The sequence below is a fragment of the Culex quinquefasciatus genome, chromosome 1 (assembly GCF_015732765.1).
Source record: "Culex quinquefasciatus strain JHB chromosome 1, VPISU_Cqui_1.0_pri_paternal, whole genome shotgun sequence".
NCBI lineage: Eukaryota > Metazoa > Arthropoda > Insecta > Diptera > Culicidae > Culex > Culex quinquefasciatus.
This window is the reverse complement of record NC_051861.1, coordinates 111750651-111771654: the sequence shown is the minus strand read 5'-3', so window position 1 is coordinate 111771654 and position 21004 is coordinate 111750651. Positions and strand designations below refer to the sequence as shown.

At 36.0% G+C, this 21004-nt stretch overlaps 1 protein-coding gene across 3 annotated transcripts in view; it reads right to left on the bottom strand.

Moving 5' to 3' along the window:
• LOC6050205 (rhombotin-1) overlaps positions 1-20244 on the bottom strand; it is a 31526-nt gene extending 11282 nt beyond the window's left edge. For 2 of the 3 annotated variants that reach the window (XM_038248763.1, XM_038248765.1), the window contains exon 1: positions 19332-20243. The gene's annotated coding sequence lies outside the window, so the exon portion shown is untranslated. Of the gene's footprint in view, positions 1-19331 lie in introns of all 3 variants that reach the window. The other variant, XM_038248764.1, reaches the window with a different exon arrangement.
• Positions 20245-21004: the final 760 nt, after the last annotated feature.

Sequence of the window (21004 nt, the reverse complement as noted above, 5' to 3'; positions counted from 1 at the left end):
AAATCAATGTAGACCTCAAACTAAAATGAACTATAAGTGAGAAACAGCGATTTTACTGAAAAAAGTTTGATTTTGCCTAGCACTTTGAAGTACATGGTGTACTTTTCAACAAAAAGGGATAAATCCCGCAAAGTTCAGTTTTTGTATGTGAGAAACTTATTTCGGATTTGAATCCATAGGACAGAGTGCTGCGCAAAATCAAACTTTTTTGAGTAAAATCGCTGTATCTCGCCAATAGTTCATTTTAGTTTGAGGTTTACATTGATTATTATGTAACATTGCCCGGGGAACACGATGGTGATAAAATAAAACAAATAAAAATATATGGGATTGGTCAAAACTGAATTTTAAAACAGATGTACAAAAAATACTTGATAAAATTTTGAAAATCTTAAAAAAATTAATGAAGTCTGCTCAAATTTGTGTGAAAATCATTCAAATTTGTCGTTTTCCTTAAAAATAATTTCTGATTCAAACATATTTACTCTCAAAATTTTACTTGTGGAAACTTTTAAAAACTGAACTTTTGAAATCTTAATGAAATGTACACAAACGTGGGTAAAATTCCTTCATATTTGACATTTGTACTCAATCTCATTTCTAAATTGGCGGGTTCAGTTTAGAAGATACCATTGTTGTTTTGGATAAGCATATGAACACTCATGCTCTTTAATTTAACGTGTTATTTTGACAGAAAGAGGATCAAACGTAGAAGGCTTTCTAATCAGAAATTTATCAACATGGCAGCTGGAGGTTTGTTTGCATCAGGTTTACTATCTCTTTCTAGCAAAAGTTTTTTGTCAGGCGACTTCTAGCTGGATTTGTTGACTGACCGCTCGATATGTCAGCCAACATATTTCGCAGGGCTGTGACAGCTCGAGCTCGATCATTGTTTGCATCAGGACACTGTGACGAGAAATTCGTCATTTTTGGGTTGAATTATATTTTTTCACTGGGCCTTATAGGCTTGAGTAAACATTTGGCTTAACTTTTGGCACGTAACTCAGCAGCTAATTTTCCAATAAATTAGGTTATGTTTCGATCTAAGAGCGTTTCGATTTGCTCCAAAATTCCTCCACCATCCATCAATCCAAGTAGGTCAGTTAACCCCCCTCCAGAATTCCAACACTCCTAACCTTACTTTGGTTGCTTTGATCTCAAACTCACAAACCGCACACCCAGGATACACTCTAAACTTGCACTGCACAGAATTTAATTTCTGACTTGTGGCTTTCCAAACTTTTCCCGGTTATAAGATACGCCCAACATTAAGAGGTTTCCGTGCAAGAAAATTCAAAATATTTTACCCTCCGGCACTCCCAAGAGTCGGAAAATGCCTCACACATGCTTTTGGGGGAGGGGGGGCTCATCTTCGAGGTTAGGGCGCAACAATGACACAAAAGGGCCTTAGGATCCAGTTCAAAGTTGGTATTTTCGGTATCGGAATTTTCGGAACGGAATGTTTACCTTTGTATTAGCTACCTTCCCCCACTAGCTTTCCCCGTCTAATCTCACCACTTTATCGAAGATACTCGAGTGTCTGACAGTGTGGTGGTGTCCCCCCCTTGGGCGATGAATATAAGATAAGTTGGTGGATAGTTTTGTTACTTTCTTTGGCGTAGGATATAGTTTCCTTTCGAAGAGAAAAGTTTTCTACGAGCAGCAAATTGATGGCACTTGATCCTTATTAAATATTGAAATTCAATGGTTTCACTCGTCGTCGACGTCACCCCTCTGGTCTCTAGAGGATAAATATTAGATGTGCCGAAAATGGCTGACGTCTTGTCACTGGATATCCGACGGTGTCACTGTTTTCTTGAAGAGTTTTACGACCTTTTATAGGGCTGCAAATTGATTAGACGGGACATTTACCATCGAAAACTTTTGTCTTCATTTCTATTCAAATTTAGTTTTTATCTTTTCGACAATTAGTTACCACCTACAATTATGATTATCTTGGTTCTGTCAAAATTGACTACACTCTCAAATTTCAAATCCCTCAGTTTTCGTCAAAACCGAACCTACTCAGAAATGAGTAAATCGGGCAAATTTAAATATTTGGGTGAACTTTGCCCCTTAACAAAAAAAATACAACCAACACAGAGAATAAAGAGCCTAATAAAAGTCAAACTTTCGTTTTTCTTCCAGAAAAACGTTAAAAAACTGAGTAAAATGTACACAAATTTGGCCGATTTACACTTAAAATTTGGTGTATTCTCGTGTTTACTCCAAATGTGAAAATCTTCAACAAAATTATAGTTTGCCAATGTTTAAAAACTTAGTAAAATATACACTAATTTGAGTGGTACTCATCTATATTTGGCATTTGTCCTCAAACTCATTTCTGAGTCATTTTGGATGAGCAAGTGAACACTTAAAACTATTATTTAGCGTGTAATTTTGACAGATTAACAAATAAAATATGAGTTGCATTGTTAATTTGATTTTGGTTAACCACGGTAAACTGCCTTGAAATAATTCATTGGCGTCGAGCTGTCAAAAATTGATCGCGGTGGATACTTTTCTACCACAGTTTCTTGTATTGGTGGATTTTTGACAGTTCGAAATATTTCAAGAAAATTTACCGCGGTTAATCAAAATCAAATTAACAATTCAACTATGATTTTTAGCTAAATTAATTACAGTTCAGAAGATTCTGAGTAATTCGTGACACAGTTGAACGCTTATGATCTATGATTTAGCGTAGTATTTTGATAGATTTACGCTCAAAATTTAGTTTGAAATATTTAAAATCAAATTTACAAAAAAAACATAAATAGTAAAAAAATAATTTTGTAGTGTTTATAACTCCAATTTGATAAAACTTGATAGAAACTTAATATTTTGTAAATTAATTAACTATTTTTAAGTGTGTAATTTTTATGTCAAACACTCAAAATTAAATTCATCCAAAATTTGTTTGTTTTTGTCGTCAAAAGACAGAAAAATATATACAAAAGCACGTGTTATTTCACCAGAGTAACACTCCAAAATTGACTTAAACAAATTTTTAAACAAATGTAATTTTTTAATCAAAATTTAAGAAGAATTCTCGGTTACTTTTTTTCGAAATTTTCTTTTAACATTTTAAACCCATGACGCATAGAACCTTTTTAAAAGTGCTCCACAGTCAAAATTTAAAATATCCTTTTTTTAAAGTTCACCCGTTGTCACCTTTATAAAGAGCACCAAATTTTTACTGTTTTAAAGTGTTCTTTTGAAAAGGGTGACAACGGGTGAAAAAGGGCGGAAAGTATACTTTTTTGAGGTAAAAAATTAGAAAGTACCCTTTTGAGTGATAGGGGAAATTCACCCATTTTAATCACTCTAAGCCGTTCGACCAATTCTCATCACTTTTGCCATTTTCCGCTATTAAATCAACTTTTTCATATGTATCAACAATGGAGAGTTGCTTGCTCACTTTTATTTGAGCTATTTATTACTTTGGAACAGTAAAAAACACTTTATGAAAGCTGTAATTCATGATCAAGGTGCTGATAGGCCGATAATAGAAATAGGCTGAGAAAGGGTATAGTTCCCCTAGTTCTGATTACTCCCTTTCATTAAATATGGTTGAGCGTGTAATTTTGACAGAATTACACTCAAAATTTGCCTTATCGTTTTTTTTTAATTTAAAAAAATCTGTCTTTAAAATTGAGTTAAATAAACACAAATAATGGTGTTGTGTTGCCAGAATTTAAATCATCTTAAATTTAAAAATCTATCGCCAAAATTTAGCAGAAAATGCAAATAATTTTAAAACAGTTGAACACTCTTAAGCGTAATATTTTGATAGATTAACGCAAAAAATTTAGCTTGAATTTTTTAAAATCAAATTTATTCAAAAAAATATAAATCTTCAAAAACAATAATTTTACAGTGTTTTTAACTCCAATTCGATAAAACATTATTGACATTCTATATATTTTAGATTAATTAACTATGGTTAAGTGTGCAATTTTGACACAATTACACTCAAAATTTAATTTACCAGAAATTTTATTTTTGGTCGTCAAAACATAACAAAAAATCATTTGTGTATATTTTATACCAGAATAACACTTCAAAATTAACTTATATTTTTTTTAAATAAATGTAATTTTTGAATCAAAATTTGAGTAGAATTCTCGCTTTCTAGAACCTTTTTAAAAAGTGCTCTACACTCAAAATTAAAAAATATCCCTTTTTAAAGTTCACCCGTCGTCACCCTTTTATTGTGTATCAGATTTGAACTGTTTTGAAAAACTCTTTTGAAAAGGGTGACGACGGTTGAAAAAAGGATGGAAAGTATCCTTTTTTGAGGTAAAGAAATAGAAGGTACCTTTTTGAGTGATAGTTCTGATTACTCCCTTCCATTAAATATGGATAAGCGTGTAACTTTGACAGAATTACACTAAAAAAAATTCCTATCATTATTTTTGATAATTAAAAAAACTGTCTTCAAAATCTGAATTCAGAATTAAATTTATCACAATTTAAACCATCTAAACCATTTTAAATTCTATTGTTAAAATAATGCAGAAATGCGTATTATTATAACAAAATAACACTTAAAATAAACATAACTAAAATAATTCAAAATTCAAATAAGTATTTTATAAAATCCAAATATACTTTATCGTTATTTTTTATATTTAACAAAAAAATGTCTTGAGAATTGAGATTTTTTCCAGAATTTTAATCATCTAAAATTTAGAAATGTGTCGTTTAAATTACAGAAAATGCGTATTATTTTAATTAAATAACACTCAAAATTTAACTAATCTAAAATTTTCCAAATTTATATTTTTTATCAAAATTAAAATATTCCATATTGTTATTTTTATATATTTAAAAAAAATCTGTCTTCAAAATTGTGTATTATTTTTCCAGAATTTAATCATCTAAAATGTATAATTGTATCGTTGAAATAAAGCAAAAATGCGTATTATTTTAACAAATTGTTATTTTTCTAGAATTTAAATCATCTAAAACTTTGATATCTATCGTTAAAATATAGCAGAAAATGTGTATTATTTTAACAAAATTACACTTAAAATTTAAATAGCCTAAAACCTTCAAAATTTATATTTCTCTGTTAAAATTATATTTCTAAAAAACGCAGAGACCTTATTTTGAGTTAAAGAAACTAAAATATTACGATTACTCTAACACTCACTATTGAGTAGATTAATGTTCACCTATCTTAGTGTTTTTAGATAAAACTGAAACACTTTAAAACTATGGTTTATCGTATAATTCGGACCAAATTACAATCAAAACTTCACTTTAAAAAATATATTCATATATATCTTAAAAACTGAGTGAAATGCGTGTGGTATTTGTTTTACAAATTTTAAAGTCTTTTAAAAACTTGTAGTCTTGTTACATTTTTTACACATACTGGCATATATTTACAGTGTTTCTTGTTAAGCAGATAAAATGTATTCAACATATAATAAAAAAAATGAAGTATGATTAAAAAAATCTGAAAAAAAAAGTTTTTTCTTTATTTTTGACTAACAACACTTAAACGTGCAATTTTGACAGATTTGAACGAATGAATGACAGATTTACAATCAAAATTAAACGTGTGTTAAATTAAAAAAAAAGCTGAAAAATCTTGGAGTAAATGTTATCTAAATGTCATATGAGTCCAAGAACTTAATTCTGAGTAGATTCATTTTTAACAGATATCTGAATCTCAATCTGAATGGTTTTGGATAACAGACTTTGACAGAATTACACTCAAAATTTAATTTACCCCAAAATATTGAAATTCTTCAAGAGATCCTTTTCAATGTTCACACTAACAACTGTCAACCAAAAATCACAAGTCATCGACATTCCAGCAATCGACCACCAGGAAAAAAAGTCACCACCACCAAACCATAACACGTGGTTTACCAAACAAATCCGGACTTGCCAACGAAATCGCAAAAAAAACACAGCTCTACGTGACCGTCACGTCGGTTACAGCAATTAAATCTGATGTGTCAACTGTGGATTCAATTTACCACCGCGTCAATTTCACCCCCGGACGGAAAACCCGCGCCAGCAAAAATGAGATAATTGAATAACACTCGTCCAAGTAGTCATCGCCGGACCCCGGTCCTTCACGCTGTGGAGGTCCAACGCCTGCTTGGGTTTTCTTTTTTTCGAGCAAATGTCAGCGAAATCGGTAACACTAGAACTCGGCGTCCCCCCCTTTTATTCGCTAGTTGTATGTGATTTGTATGAGTAATTCTAGGGCGGACGTGAAATTGCTTACTTTCTAGTTAAAACGAAGCGAGGGGTACGACACTGTTTGAAAAAAATTAAAGGTTTCAAGCTAACGTCATTTTGACAGGTGGTTTTGACAACTCGTTGAATTTTTTTGATATTTTGTCAATAAATTTAAGCGAACATCTATTGTCAAGTGTCTTACCCCTTGAAGTAGACTACCGGGATGACGAAAAAAGTCGGCAACTGTCACTTGCAACGGTTCGCGTCCAGAATCTACAATGACGGACCGGACGATGACGACGTTTGCAATTAAAATAATTAAAAATCTCCTGCGCTTGCAGCAGAGGGATATCATCATGTGTCTACCCCAAATAATGTCATTTGATATCCGGGTGACATCGCAGCAGGCGCAGCGCAGCGTTTCCAATGGCAATTTGAGAGTTAAAAATTGGCGTAATTCAATAATCGAAATTATTACACACGTGGGTGGTGCCGGCGAATTTTTTCCACGTCGTTACTTGCCGGACACGTGTGCAGCGAAAATCCATCAAAAGTAGGGGGTTTTTGTCGTGATTTTTTGCACTGGGTGGGGAAAGTGACAGCTGGTGGAACAAGGGAAACATTTTCGATGAAAATAGCGGCCTAAACATCAACAAAAATGATTAATTTTCGCGCTGAGTGTACTTCTCGATTGGTTGTCAAACCATTTTTGACAGATTTGTTTTATGACAGTAGGTTACACGCAGATTTCAAAACAATCAAAATTATTCTAAATTGTAAATTTCAAAGTCAGATTTTTCAACTGATTTAAATCGCTTAAAGCCTTAAATCTCATTTCCTAAACCACAACACAAATTGCTGATGTTTTTTTCAACTCAAAACACATCTAAGGGACCACTTTTCAAGCGCATCAGATTAGCAGCGCCCTCTCATGTTCCGGTCGGATCGTCGGATTTTGTTCCGCGTAAAGGTTCCGGCCCCAAACCTCCGGGTTGACATTAAAGGATTTTTTTGCAACCCGTTTTTTTTTCCTACCACTGCAGCCACTTTTCTATGCAATGTGCAAGTGCAGGCATCAGCTTTCCCGAAGGCCTGGCCTGTCAGACTAAACCCGTATCATGTTTAGCATATCGGGGGGAGGCCCCCACTTGCAACGCTGACAGAAAAGGGGCGATTTCGCTGTCAGAACGCTTTAAATGTCAAAAATGCCCAACATCGGACAGTTTTCGGTTGATGTCGGCCCGACAAGCTGACATTTCGTGAATTTCTAATAGGGTTTCTGTCAAATTTTGCTTCCTAACCTCAAAGTTTCATCATTCCACCGTCAACAAATCCCATTACGCCTGTAAATCTCACCCTAAACCCCACGTGGAGTGAAAATTACCCTGCCATATCTATTGCCACTGCCAACGGGGACGACCGGGCCGGTGCCATGTGTGATGCATCGGTGTAACCCCTAACCAACGTCAACAAAGGCAGCAGAATGCAATTTGTGTGCAGCTCAGGCGTGAATACGATAACACGTTTCTTTTGCTACCTCCCTCTTCCTCTCTGTTGTCGTTTTTCCCATCGCCGTCAGGGAGGATGACAGTCGCAAGAGGATCGTCGCCGCAGCAGGCGACGATGATACTCCCTCAGCATGACAGATGACGTATCACGATGATGATAGAATGCAGAATTCGCTCGGCAGGCTCTGGTGAGTGTAAAACGATATGTAAACGGCTTTTTGTGGCCTTTTCCAGGTTGCTTGCACAATGCACACTTTTTTTTTTCTAGAAACTTCAAAGTGACAGATCTCGTTTCAGGTTAGAAGGCTTCCGCAAACAACGCAACGATCTCGCACCGACCTGCTAATTAGCGCAGTCATTGTCGTGCAAATGACCCATCAATCGACCACACACGAAACCGTCTTCCTCATGATTAGTTTCAGATGTACCCAGAATGCGGGACAAAGTGACGGCAATTAGTACCTTTCCCCTTCCTCTCCTCCATCAAGCGCCTAATGACAAAACGAGCAACAAGCATCTTGCGTCGTGCCATTCTGACCGGCCTACTCTGCCACACTATTTGGATAGTGTCATTTGTTAACTTAATTTGTTTGCACCAACAACAACTAGACTAGAGAGCAGAGCAGCTAAATACTTTGCCACAAGTGGCGGAGTAGGCCTTGAGTGGTCCAGATTTCCGTCAGAAACGTCAACTTTTCAGTTATTCGAGGAGGTCGAGTATTAAAATTGAAGAATTTCAAGAACATGTGAGTATTGTTGTCATTCTGTCAATCTGTCAAGCTGTTAATCTGTCACTCTGTCAAGCTATCACTCTGTCAAGCTGTCACTCTGTCAAGCTGTCTCTCTGTCAAGTTGTCAATCTGTCAACCTGTCAAAGCTGAGCAAGCAAATCAAATTCTGGGATTCGATTTGCTTCCAGATCAAGCGGAAATTTGGCAACTCTGTCAATCTGTCAAAGCTGAACAAGCTAATCAAATTCTGGGATTCGATTTGCTTCCAGATCGAGCGGAAATTTGGCAACTCTGTCAAGCTGTCTCTCTGTCAAGTTGTCAATCTGTCAACCTGTCAAAGCTGAACAAGCTAATCAAATTCTGGGATTCGATTTGCTTCCAGATCAAGCGGAAATTTGGCAACTCTGTCAATCTGTCAAAGCTGAACAAGCTAATCAAATTCTGGGATTCGATTTGCTTCCAGATCAAGCAGAAATTTGGCAACTCTGTCAAGCTGTCACTCTGTCAATCTGTCAACCTGGCAACGCAGAGCAAACTAATCAAATTCTAGGTTTCAATTTGTTCCCAGAGCAAGCAAAAATTCTGCAACTCTGTCAAGCTGTCACTCTGTCAACTTGTCAATCTGTCAAAACTGAGCAAACAAGCCAATTTCTAGGATTTGATTTGCTTCCTCTGTAAACCTGTCAAAATTGGCCAAACAAATCGAATTTCTACGATTTAATTTGTTTACACAAACACGCGTCAAAATTAAAACATCTGCCACCTGTCAAAAACCGAGCGCCACGGACGCTTAAGCGTTCGCCTCACACCACCCTGTGCGTGTGAATTGCGTGTGTGGCAATGTAATTAATGTGTAATTAGCATCATCAGCAGGCAGAAGGAACGGTTCTTCAAGATGTTTCCCGCGTCCTTCCTCCCTCCTTCGCATTCTGTGCGGTCCAAAAATAGAGCGGAACTGCGCCGCGCTGACTGGTTTTGCAGTTTGACAGTTGATGGTGGATTTAGTTGAAATTAGCATTAGCATTAGCATTAGCATTAGCATTTTAGGACGCCCTATCCACGGATGGCTCCACAACGCTTATCCCACTGTTTGGTCTGGTTGTGTTAGACCCTCATCCGGAACAATAATCCAACACGGGAGATACCATGTCTTCATCTTTAGATGAGTGTGTAATACAGCCCAGGGCATAAGGGGGTCCTTGCCGGGTCTAAGCTATCCTTTGGGGAGCGGAAGGAATGTTAGTAAACACCTATCTAAAGTGCGCAAGGATCCCTACGACACCTTAGTGGTATAGATGTTTGTAGGGAGGTTTTGGACTCAATGTTAGTAGGAGAGGTAGAACCCTAGGATATACCTCGAGAGGTATTACGGGCGAATCAAGTAGAGTTAGTTTGTTTTTATTATTAAACAGTACAGATTGTACAGTGTAAAAGATGCATGATTTATTTTTTTATATTTTAAGTCACGGCAGATACAACGCGACGAAGCCGTGATTCAATTGACTGTAGTATTACTAAATTAGATTAGCTATTATTTCCTGTAAAAGCAATGTTGATTAAACACAGTTTTAACAAGTCTGCTGTTAAACTCATGTTACCGACTGTAAGAGTAAAGAGAAATTTATATTTTCCTTTAAATTATTAGGTGTTTAAGCGAAATTCGAGGTCATAAATTATTTAACGCATACTTGGAATTTTGATTTTAAACTCTTACAGCGATGCCGAGTAAACATTATTTATTTATTTATCTGTTTTATTTAAATGTAAGTGTTAGAAGTTAAATTAATACGACCGATTCAAAAAGTATAATTAGTTATTTTTTAACTTTGTTGTGTGTAATGTGTTTAACCAGCATATTTAAAATTTTGAAAATAAATGCAATAATAACGGAAAGTCCTCACAAGTGTTTCAGTTTAGGTATCCCTGGGAACAAGAATATTACCAAGCTCAGCCACACTCTCATACACACATAAACCAATACATATTTTTAGACTTTGCCATAAATGCAACTTAGATTTTTATCATGGACTTTGAAACTATTTATGAAAATTTGCCATCATTTCACAGAGGCATCGACATACTGTAATCATCCTGAAATGAAGCTAATCAAACTTCCAGAATAACTAAGTACCCGAAATTGGGTTGAATTTTCAGTAAAAGTAGACTAGCGTACCAAATGTCACTCACTAAGTGGCACTCACATGCTCAAACAGTTCTCACTCGCAGATGGCTCTCACGCTCACACTCATCATTCATTCTTCTACACTCACATCCACACATACTTGAAATGTCAACATGAAACGCGCTCACCCGGGTCTTGAAGACTGGAGACCGCTCGCCGTTCCGCAATCGCACCCGCATCAAAATAGGGTGCAACACGACCACACCGCCCTGAAGAAGCCACTTTTTGTTTGCCGCGTGGTTCGTAGACATCCATGTGTTCATCAGCCGACCTTCGGGAAGCCGCCTTCTTACATTTTGCCAGCAAAATATCCATAGCAACGATCCACTCTGCCAGCTGTCATCTTCGTACCAAAATGCACCAACCAATACACTGACACCGTAACTTCTTCTCTAGTACTCTCTCTCTCTATCCATCTTTCTTTCTTTCTCTTCGCACTGGGAGAGAGGAGAAAAATACAGTGACACAAAACGGCTTTCCAAAAAAGGCGAGGAACTGCTCAAATAAATCGCTCGGAAACACTTAAAATTCGACAATTTCTATAAAAACTTCACCATCTCCTTTCAGCCCATAGCACAATCTTCCCGATTCACCACTTTTCTAGTTCCAAAACGTCAAAAAACATCCCAAAATCGCAAAAACAATCACGACGAAAAAATAACGCGACCGAGGCCAACATGGCTACCGCTCTCTCCTTGATGGTGGATTTAGTTGAAATTTGACAGTTTTTCGACGTGCTCAATGTGGAAGATCACGAAAACGTGATTTTCAAGCAGTTTTATAATAAGGATTTCGAGAAGAAACCTTTTAAAATTGCAAAGTGACAGCTACGTCACCTTAAGCATGCCAACTTGATGAATCATTGTTTGAAAACTGCAAAAAATGCACATTCAAACAAAAACCTGACAGGAACGAGTCCTGTAACCGCAAATACCAGAAGCATTACGACGAGGACCTCCCCCCAGCTTGGAAACGCTCGCGTGATAAATGACAATTATCGAAATCAGCCACGACGAAACTTTTTCCGTTCTGCCCGACGGCAGCAGCAGGCCATGAATTTTTACGAGACCGTGTACACGGCGATAAGGACCTGTTTAAGTAGGTTCCACCTCAGTCGTAAAAATGGTCCCACCCTCGCCGGAGGTTTCTCGGTTGACAAATTTATGCCCCCCTCAAGTGGTTAATTAAATAAAAAACATACACCGCCGCGTTACCCCCCTCGAGTTTTCTTGACGTTTGGTCCAAGCAGGCGTCGAGTGTTTGTTTTACGAGCGGTGAGTTGACATCAAAGCCTACTGAGTTGTGCCTTAACGGCGTGCAACTTTGTGCTGTGTGGCATAAAATTTGCCACTTTGCTGTGTGATTTGTTGCTGCGAGCTGTAAACGAAATTTATTGGATAGTTTTTGAATAAATTTATTTGGCTAAACACTAAGCAAAAGTGGGTTATTTGGAATTAGAGTGTACGGTAACGTCAGATTGACAATCTGTCAGTTGGGACAACAATCAATGCAGGTAAGTTTTGCAGGCAGCTTCTGGTAAGTAATCTGTCAACTGTCATTCTGTCAAATCTGTCAACTCTGTCAATCTGTCAACAAATCAATTTCTCAAACAAAAATGTTCCGTTCGCAATTAAATTTGTGTACTCCAAACATACACGATCATTTGCTCAGACCGGCCATTGTTGAGGAAGCAATTACACTAATTCATCAGCAAACAGGCCAAAATTACCGATAATGACGCCCCGAACTGAACAAAAAGCCACTCAAAACTATTTGAATATCGTTCTTCCGTTTCCGACAATGGTCATAGAAAAAAATCCAATCACCAAAGAAAACACTCAATTTCAACGAATCCATTAGCGCAAGCCACACGGAGAGAGAAAATCTCTTTCCTTTCGCTCTTAAACTTCGTTTGTTTACATTTAATTATGAGTCCGATCTGACATTTCAAATCGCTCAAAAGGCAAACAAATGTGAGCGCTCGACCCATGTGGTGCCTGCACATTATCGAAGAAGGAGGAATACAAAGGAGGAGAAAGGCCATAAATCCTTTAAAAGGATGGTAAATAAATTAGAAGCTCAATTGGGCCGGACCGGCTTTGTTTACATTTGCCACGTTGAATGGATGCATCCTGCCAAGGACTGAAGGAAAAGTGTGAAAAAACAAACCTCGAAAAGCGAGCTAATAGGTCAGAAAAAGCATCGATTATGGTGCAATTTAGGGATGTTCCCTAATGGGCCTTCCAAGGGGAAGTAACATCCTGGCTAATTATCCCGAAGCCCCAAAGTCGATTTGTCCAGATAATTTCCCAGCTCATAACTTCCCTTCCGAGATTCTGTTTGAGGGGGGGGCGAAAAAAGAACCAAAAATTACCATAATCTCTTTATAAATTACTCCCCCAGATTTTGTTCCGGTCGCCCTCGTCTCGAGCATCCAAGTAGACGACTTTTTCCCACAGCCTACTCGGCTAACGGCCGTTACGGCCGTAGCTGTCAGATTTTTTTTCCTTCGACGACGGCTGTTGCTTCTTAATCTGGACCACCCTCGTCGGGAAGACTTGCTTTTTTTCTCAAACAAGATGTTGGCCAAATTTTTATGCAGTCCGAAACGTCCGGAAGACCGGGAAGTTGCGGATCTCCGGTTCATTTGGGTGATTTTTCTTCCGCTTTTCCGGCAGAGTAGGGGAGGCCACTTTGTTTTCTTTGCGGCGTGATTAAGAGTCCGCTTTCGCTTGTTGGTTGCGGTTTGAGATTGTGATTTATGGCTGGAAGAATGGAATAAGTAATCAGAGGGAACGGTTTTATCTGGTTGGTTGAGAGAGATATGGGTTTTGCAACAGTTTGTTGTTGTTTTTTTGGTCTAGTGCAACGTCTGTGAAATCAGATCTATGGTAAACAAAACTATCAAAATACCAATCTGTCAGCTGCGATACACTCTACAGGAGAATTGAGACAATGCAATCTAAGCACGCAATTCAGCTGATCCTTGAAACAACTGTCAAAGCGATTCTAAGCTGTCACTTTTAGCCGTTTGCATCGTTAATCGTGTTACACTCTAAAATTATTCTTAACAATTTAACAATTTAACAATTTTGACAATTTTACAATTTTGACAATTTTGACTATTTTGACAATTTTGACAATTTTGACAATTTTGACAATTTTGACAATTTTGACAATTTTGATAATTTTAACAATTATGAAAATTATGAAAATTTTGACAATTTTGACAATTTTGACAATTTTGACAATTTTGACAATTTTGACAATTTTGACAATTTTGACAATTTGACAATTTTGACAATTTTGACAATTTCGACAATTTTGACAATTTCGACAATTTTGACAATTTTGACAATTTTGACAATTTTGACAATTTTGACAATTTTGACAATTTTGTCAATTTTGACAATTTTGTCAATTTTGACAATTTTGACAATTTTGACAATTTTGACAATTTTGACAATTTTGACAATTTTGACAATTTTGACAATTTTGACAATTTTGACAATTTTGACAATTTTGACAATTTTGACAATTTTGACAATTTTGACAATTTTGACAATTTTGACAATTTTGACAATTTTGACAATTTTGACAATTTTGACAATTTTGACAATTTTGACAATTTTGACAATTTTGACAATTTTGACAATTTTGACAATTTTGACAATTTTTACTGTGGCAAACACAAATATGTCACTCTTGATCTTCAAACTTCGATGCACTGTACGGAAGCATTGAATCAATGTAGGTTAAAATTTAGCATCATCTGGTCAGCAAAAGAACTGTCAAACAACATGCCTACACGCTCGTTTCGAACGACTCATTTCTGAGTTATTTTCACCCAGATTTCGTCAAAACAAAACCACTTTCAGCCGTTAGTCGTTAATGTTAATGTAATTTTTGGGCAAAAGGATTAATTTGAAATCTTCCACATGTGTGACACAAACTTCAACAATATCTGCAAAATTAGTTCCAATTATTTACGCTCTTCAGTCCCGTTTCATTCGTCCTAAAAACAAAACAACAACAACAACAAAGCAACCCCACGATTGCAACCACACACGCCGCCGAAAGGGCCTCCTCGGATCAAAGGAGGTCGGGGCTTAGAAAAATCTGTTCTCAAAAAAATGCAATTAACGAAACGCAACGACAAGAGAGAAAAATCAATTAACGCCTGCTTTGATTTACATTTCGTTGCAGGCCGAGATTGTTTCGCTCTCACCCCTAGCAGAGAGAGCGGGACCTGCATCAAAGTAACATATGATTTTTGAAAAAAAGGGATCACACGCAAACAACACAAAAAAACGCTAGAAATCAAATTTTCTTGTTCCCTTCTGGGTGTATTGGTAAAAGTGGCGTACGTGTAAGTGTATGCAATTAAAAATTAACGAGCTCTGCTGGAGGAGGAGGGAGCGCGCGTGTGTAGCAACCCCTTGATTTTGTTCCTAATTTTTGATGAGGACAACAACAATTCCGGCTTTAAATTAAAACTTCTATTTAAATTTAGGCTTTTCGTCCCTTTTGATTATAATGGGGTTGGCACGCGAAGCTCGCCGTCGAATTATTGTCGTCGGATTCTTTGTTGAGGAGATTGTGGAAGGGTTCCCGGGCGAATTTTAATTGGATTTATTAATTGAAATTTTGCCTCAAAGTCTCGGCGGAAAATTGCATTCTTGTTTTTTTTACAGCTGTATGACAAATCCAAGAAACCCTTGAAGAATCGCTTTAATTAGAGCGCACAAACATCAATCACGGACGAAATTTGAATGTTTTCAATTAAAAGTGTAATAAATAATTAACCGCGGTGCACGATGACGCAAGGCGACGCAACATTTGGGTTAAAAATAAGCGAATCCACGTTTGTTTGTTGCTTTATTTGGCTCGCCTATTTATAAAGCACAGTCAATTATCTGTGCAAGGCCTGTCATCGGTGTAATCGCGAATCACAACCAGTAAACAGTAGTTGAGAGTGGAACAGAAAATTGATTGATTGACGAAGCGGAACAAAATAAACAAAGGCGCTGATGGCACCGGACAAGTGGACGTTTAAAATTAAGCGTGTAGCTGTCAAATTGACCAACTGTCATTGAAACACGCTGATTTGCAGAAAGTCAGATTTGGGTAATTTTAACTCCAGTTCGACAAAAACTAAGTGATTTGAAATGAGGTTTTTACGTCCATTTCTCTATGGCCGCAAACACTGTCACTACTAATCTCCGGCGCAAAGTGTACCCTTGTTTGCACATTCCGCACTTCTTTCTTGACCGAAATGTTTGAAAACAAGCCGGCCTTCACCGCAGTGACGGGGGGGGAAGCAGTTAATTACACAAATATGGGCTCAGCTTCGCTTTCTTCTGTGTTTTGAGTGAGCGAAGGATAAACATCTGGAAATGTCAAAATGTGTTGACGGCCACCGCAGTTGAAAAGTTTGATCAATTTTGAAAAGTGGAGTTATTTAATTTAACTTTCATTTGAATTGTTATGTGTTAATTTTTTCTTACAAATTCAAATTTCCACTTTCTCTATTTTGCATCAAAATTAAGATAAACTTACAATAATTGTCGATAAAGGAGGTATTACACTATGGCAAACAAACAAATAAACTCGTACTTTTTGACAGTTAGGCAGATTGCCTGCTTTGTTTGTTTGCAGAAACGTCAACCTGCATACATTTGGCTTTGTTTCAGAGTTTGGCAAACTGTTAAACAAAAAAAAATGTTTGTTTGTCATAGTCGAATAGCTCCTTAACTCTTAAATTAACTTTAAAAATGAACGTATGCAAACAATATACTCTCAGATTTTGAATGCATTTTAAAAATTCATATTTTTGATGATGTCCTGATTTTGATGATGATTAAGAGTAAAAACCCCTCAATATTATTCTGATATTAATGCTCCAAATTTTCATTATTTGCAATATGGGTATCAACTGATACGGACATTTAGCGTAAAAAAAACTCAAACTAACACAAAATACTCAAACATTCACAAATTGGTGAAATTTTCACGAGATACTAAATTTTTTACAAAATACTAAAATTTTAACCAAAAAAACGTGTTGTTTTAACATGCTTTCATAATCTGAATTTGGTATAAAACGACGCGATATATTTCATGAGTTTGCAATACGTTAGAATTTTTAACCTTGAAAACTCAAATTTTCTCAAAGTATTGAAACTAAAATTATTAGAATATTTTTCATAGCTATCAAAAGAAGTGATTTTTTATGAAGTTTCACAAAATTTAAGTTCTTTTTCGAAACTGAAATTTTACAAACAGTCGTATTTTTTTATATTTTTAAATTTAATAAATTTGCTATTGTATTGAACGACCCGATAAAAATATTTATTGAAAATTTCAAAAAAAAATCATGTAATATTTCGCTCATATACAAAATATATAAACGTTTTAAAAAAATATGTTTTGTGATCAATTTTAACTCTTAAATATTCACAAACCTTTGAAATTTTAATGATTTGCAGCAAAAGACTCAAATTTCATAATTTGCATTGTTGGCACCAAATAAAACAAGGAAAATAAAACATTAGAGCAGTTCTCTAGGATTTCGGTCATTCGATTTTTTTTGTATTTTTTAATCCGACTGAAACTTTTTTGGTGCCTTCGGTATGCCCAAAGAAGCCATTTTGCATCATTAGTTTGTCCATATAATTTTCCATACAAATTCGGCAGCTGTCCATACAAAAATGATGTATGAAAATTCAAAAATCTGTATCTTTTGAAGGAATTTTTTGATCGATTTGGTGTCTTCGGCAAAGTTGTAGGTATGGATACGGACTACACTGGAAAAAATAATACACGGTAAAAAAAATTTGGTGATTTTTTTATTTAACTTTTTATCACTAAAACTTGATTTACAAAAAAACACTATTTTTAATTTTTTTTATTTTTTGATATGTTTTAGAAGGCATAAAATGCCAACTTTTCAGAAATTTCCAGGTTGTGCAAAAAATCACTGACCGAGTTATGAATTTTTTAATCAATACTGATTTTTTCAAAAAATCGAAATTTTGGTCGTGAAAATTTTTCAACTTCATTTTTCGATGTAAAATCAAATTTGCAATCAAAAAGTACTGTAGTGAAATTTTGATAAAGTGCACCGTTTTCAAGTTATAGCCATATTTAAGTGACTTTTTTGAAAATAGTCGCAGTTTTTCATTTTTTTAAATTAGTGCACATGTTTGCCCAGTTTTGAAAAAAATATTTTTGAAAAGCTGAGAAAATTCTCTATATTTTGCTTATTTGGACTTTGTTGATACGACCTTTAGTTGCTGAGATATTGCAATGCAAAGGTTTAAAAACAGGAAAATTGATGTTTTCTAAGTTTCACCCAAACAACCCACCATTTTCTATCGTCAATATCTCAGCAACTAATGGTCCGATTTTCAATGTTAATATATGAAACATTTGTGAAATTTTCCGATCTTTTCGAAAAAAATATTTTTGGAATTTTCAAATCAAGACTAACATTTCACAAAGGCCAAACATTCAATATTACGCCCTTGGAAATCTAAAATGCTTTGTTTGCTCTGATTTCACTGATCTTTTTAAATATTTTCTTTATTTCTTGATTAGCATTCAATAATTTGAATGGAAGAAGACAAACCATGAAAAAAAATCTCATTTTCACAAAATAGCATTTTTTTGGTAATACTCAAATTTAAATCATTTGTTATATCAGCATGAAATGACGTTAAATTTTATTGGATTTTTTACAAAATTATGATTAACGAGATTTTTTATAATTTATGTTGTTAATCACCAAAATTAAAAAAAAATACCATAATTTAAAGAAAAAATGTTACAATTTTCTTAATTTTCAATTTGAAAATCAAGCGACGCGAAAAAATATATAATTTAGTCAAAATTCATAATAAAAATATTTCCTTCCATACCCTCTTCCCAATTTTTGAAATTTTAGGTATTTTTAAGAAAATGTGGTGTTTTGGGAAAACTTTAGTATTTTACATCAAAGTTCCTTAATAAATACAAAAAAAAGTATTTTACACAGAAACTCTAGTATAGTATATTTTTTCCCTATTGATTTTGTTTAGAAAATTTTGAATGAAAGAAGACAAACATTTTAAAATAACAATTTAATATTTTTAAATTTATTTAAAATAGTTAAAGTTGTAGTTAAAAAAAGTTAAAAAAAAATACTAATGCTAAAAATGTCATCAAAATATGCAGAGAATTTTGAAAATTTAATTTTTAAATTTCTTTGGAATTATTTCTAAAGAAGTTAAAATGAAAATCAGTATATTTTTTAATATCATACGTTTTATTAATTAAATTATTAATAAATTAAATTAATAATTAATTAAATTATTATTTTAAAAAACATCTTCAAATTATAAATTAAAAAACATATTTTTCTTTGGCCCTTAATACTTTGAAGCAAATTTATGCAAAATTTGACAACTGTTAAAATGTTTTGATGATTGTTTTTAAAATATAACCCGGAATCGTTTACATTACTAATTCTGCAAATATATGCAAATTTCAAAATCCTAATCAATCTTCAACGATCAGACTCAACCTCATCTCCGATTTGCTCCAATTCCCACCGCCATCAAGTGACCGCACCCGTTATTCCAAAGGGTGACAACACCTGATGTAATCGATACCTTCCCTTTGAGCAGAACATGACTTTCTCAAAATCGCAAAACTCATGACACTTACGGATACCTGGCTACTGTTGGCAACTATCTTGGGTCCGAGATGGTTGCCGCGGTGAAATTCCTTCCGCGTGACGGCGGCGGCGGCAACTTCTGACAATGACAAACGGGTGGACCCCTCGTTCCCCTACAGCAGCGCGATCCGGAGAGGAATGTCGGGTAGCTCGATCGAGTTACACTTTTTTTTTTGTTGCTTTTCTTTTCTGCACTTGAAGCTTCTCAAATTTCCGCTACTCGTCGAGGTTTTTTCTTGGTTGTGCAAATTGCAACTCGCTCGAAATGCCACTTGACGTGGCTGTGTGTTTTCTAATTAAAATAACTCGCGAAAAGTGTCGACCCCCTCGTGGTAGTTGCCGCAACACTAAACACTAATAAATTTTAGCACTTCACGATTCTTTTTTGTGAAACTCCAGATGACACTTGACGCATTCCAGCTTCCAGCGCAGTGTCGTTTATCTCTCTCGTTTTGCGTGTAAATATTTAGACAATTATAACAACGTGGTTTTCCTGCGCTTTGAGATGATGAAGTGCCCCTCGCTACAAGTCATTCATGGTGATCACTCAACAAACATGTGGTTATCTGTGCGCGCCACTTAATTAAAAAGTATAAGCAAAACAATCTTCTTGCCGCTCTTCTCCGCGAGCCTGGATTGCAAATTAACTTTATTTTGTTAAAAAGCTGCCGCGATAACTAATTGGAACCATGTGCCACTCGAACATTCAGCAATCCCGCACCCAGCTGTCACTTTGACACTTGCGACTGTCACTTTAACGGCCCGTTAGTCGAAACACACCTGTTTGCCGCCAGCGCACGCTTATCGCAAAAGTAACAAATCAGACTTGTTTTATAACATCCGCTTGCTGCAGAGCAATTAGAACCGGCTTTCGCGACGTTCAAACGTCAACTGATTTGGAATCGCAGCAAGCTTCGACCACATGGCCGCGTCGCGGCGCTGCAACGCTCTCTTTCGCTGACTCGCTCTCTCCGATTTGCGGTGATTGAGGTTATGTACCCAAACAAAATTTGAGATTGAGAGAGAGCATTGCGACCACATGGCGCGCATGGCCTGCTGTGTTTGGAGAGAGCGAGCACCTCTTATTTACCTTCATTTTCCCCGTTTTGTTTATGTGCCGTTTGACACTTTACGCTTTCTTCTCTCGCAATGTTTACACTTCTTTTTTATCACCTCTCGAAGCTGCAGCTCTCTCACCGAAAATTAGCGTGAGAGTGGGGGGCGGTTCGAGCGAGATGGCACTAGCTCTCCACTCTTGTGATCTCACTCGGACTCCCGCAGTCTGAGCGCTGGTCAAGTAGGGGGTGGGACGCCGATTTTAGGGTTATGAATGTGAGAGGGAGAGAGATAAAGGGGAGAAAGCGGTGGGGAGGGCCCAATTTGACGCGGTTACTGTGACCGTCACCTTTTCTGCAGTGTGTGGGGAGAGAGAGGAGGAGGAGGGGATGATGAGCGTGGGAAAGTGGGACAGAGCGACATTTTGAGGTTAGGGGATGGGGAAAATCTCGGTGTCAACTGGAGCGATTTGTTGGCGAGAGTGGGCGACAAGAAGTTATGAATTTTAAGCGAATTCCATTTGTATAAAGATTAAAATGATAAATATTTCTTAAAAACTCCTACCGGAATTTAGTGTGTAATTTGACAGTTATCTACACGCACATCC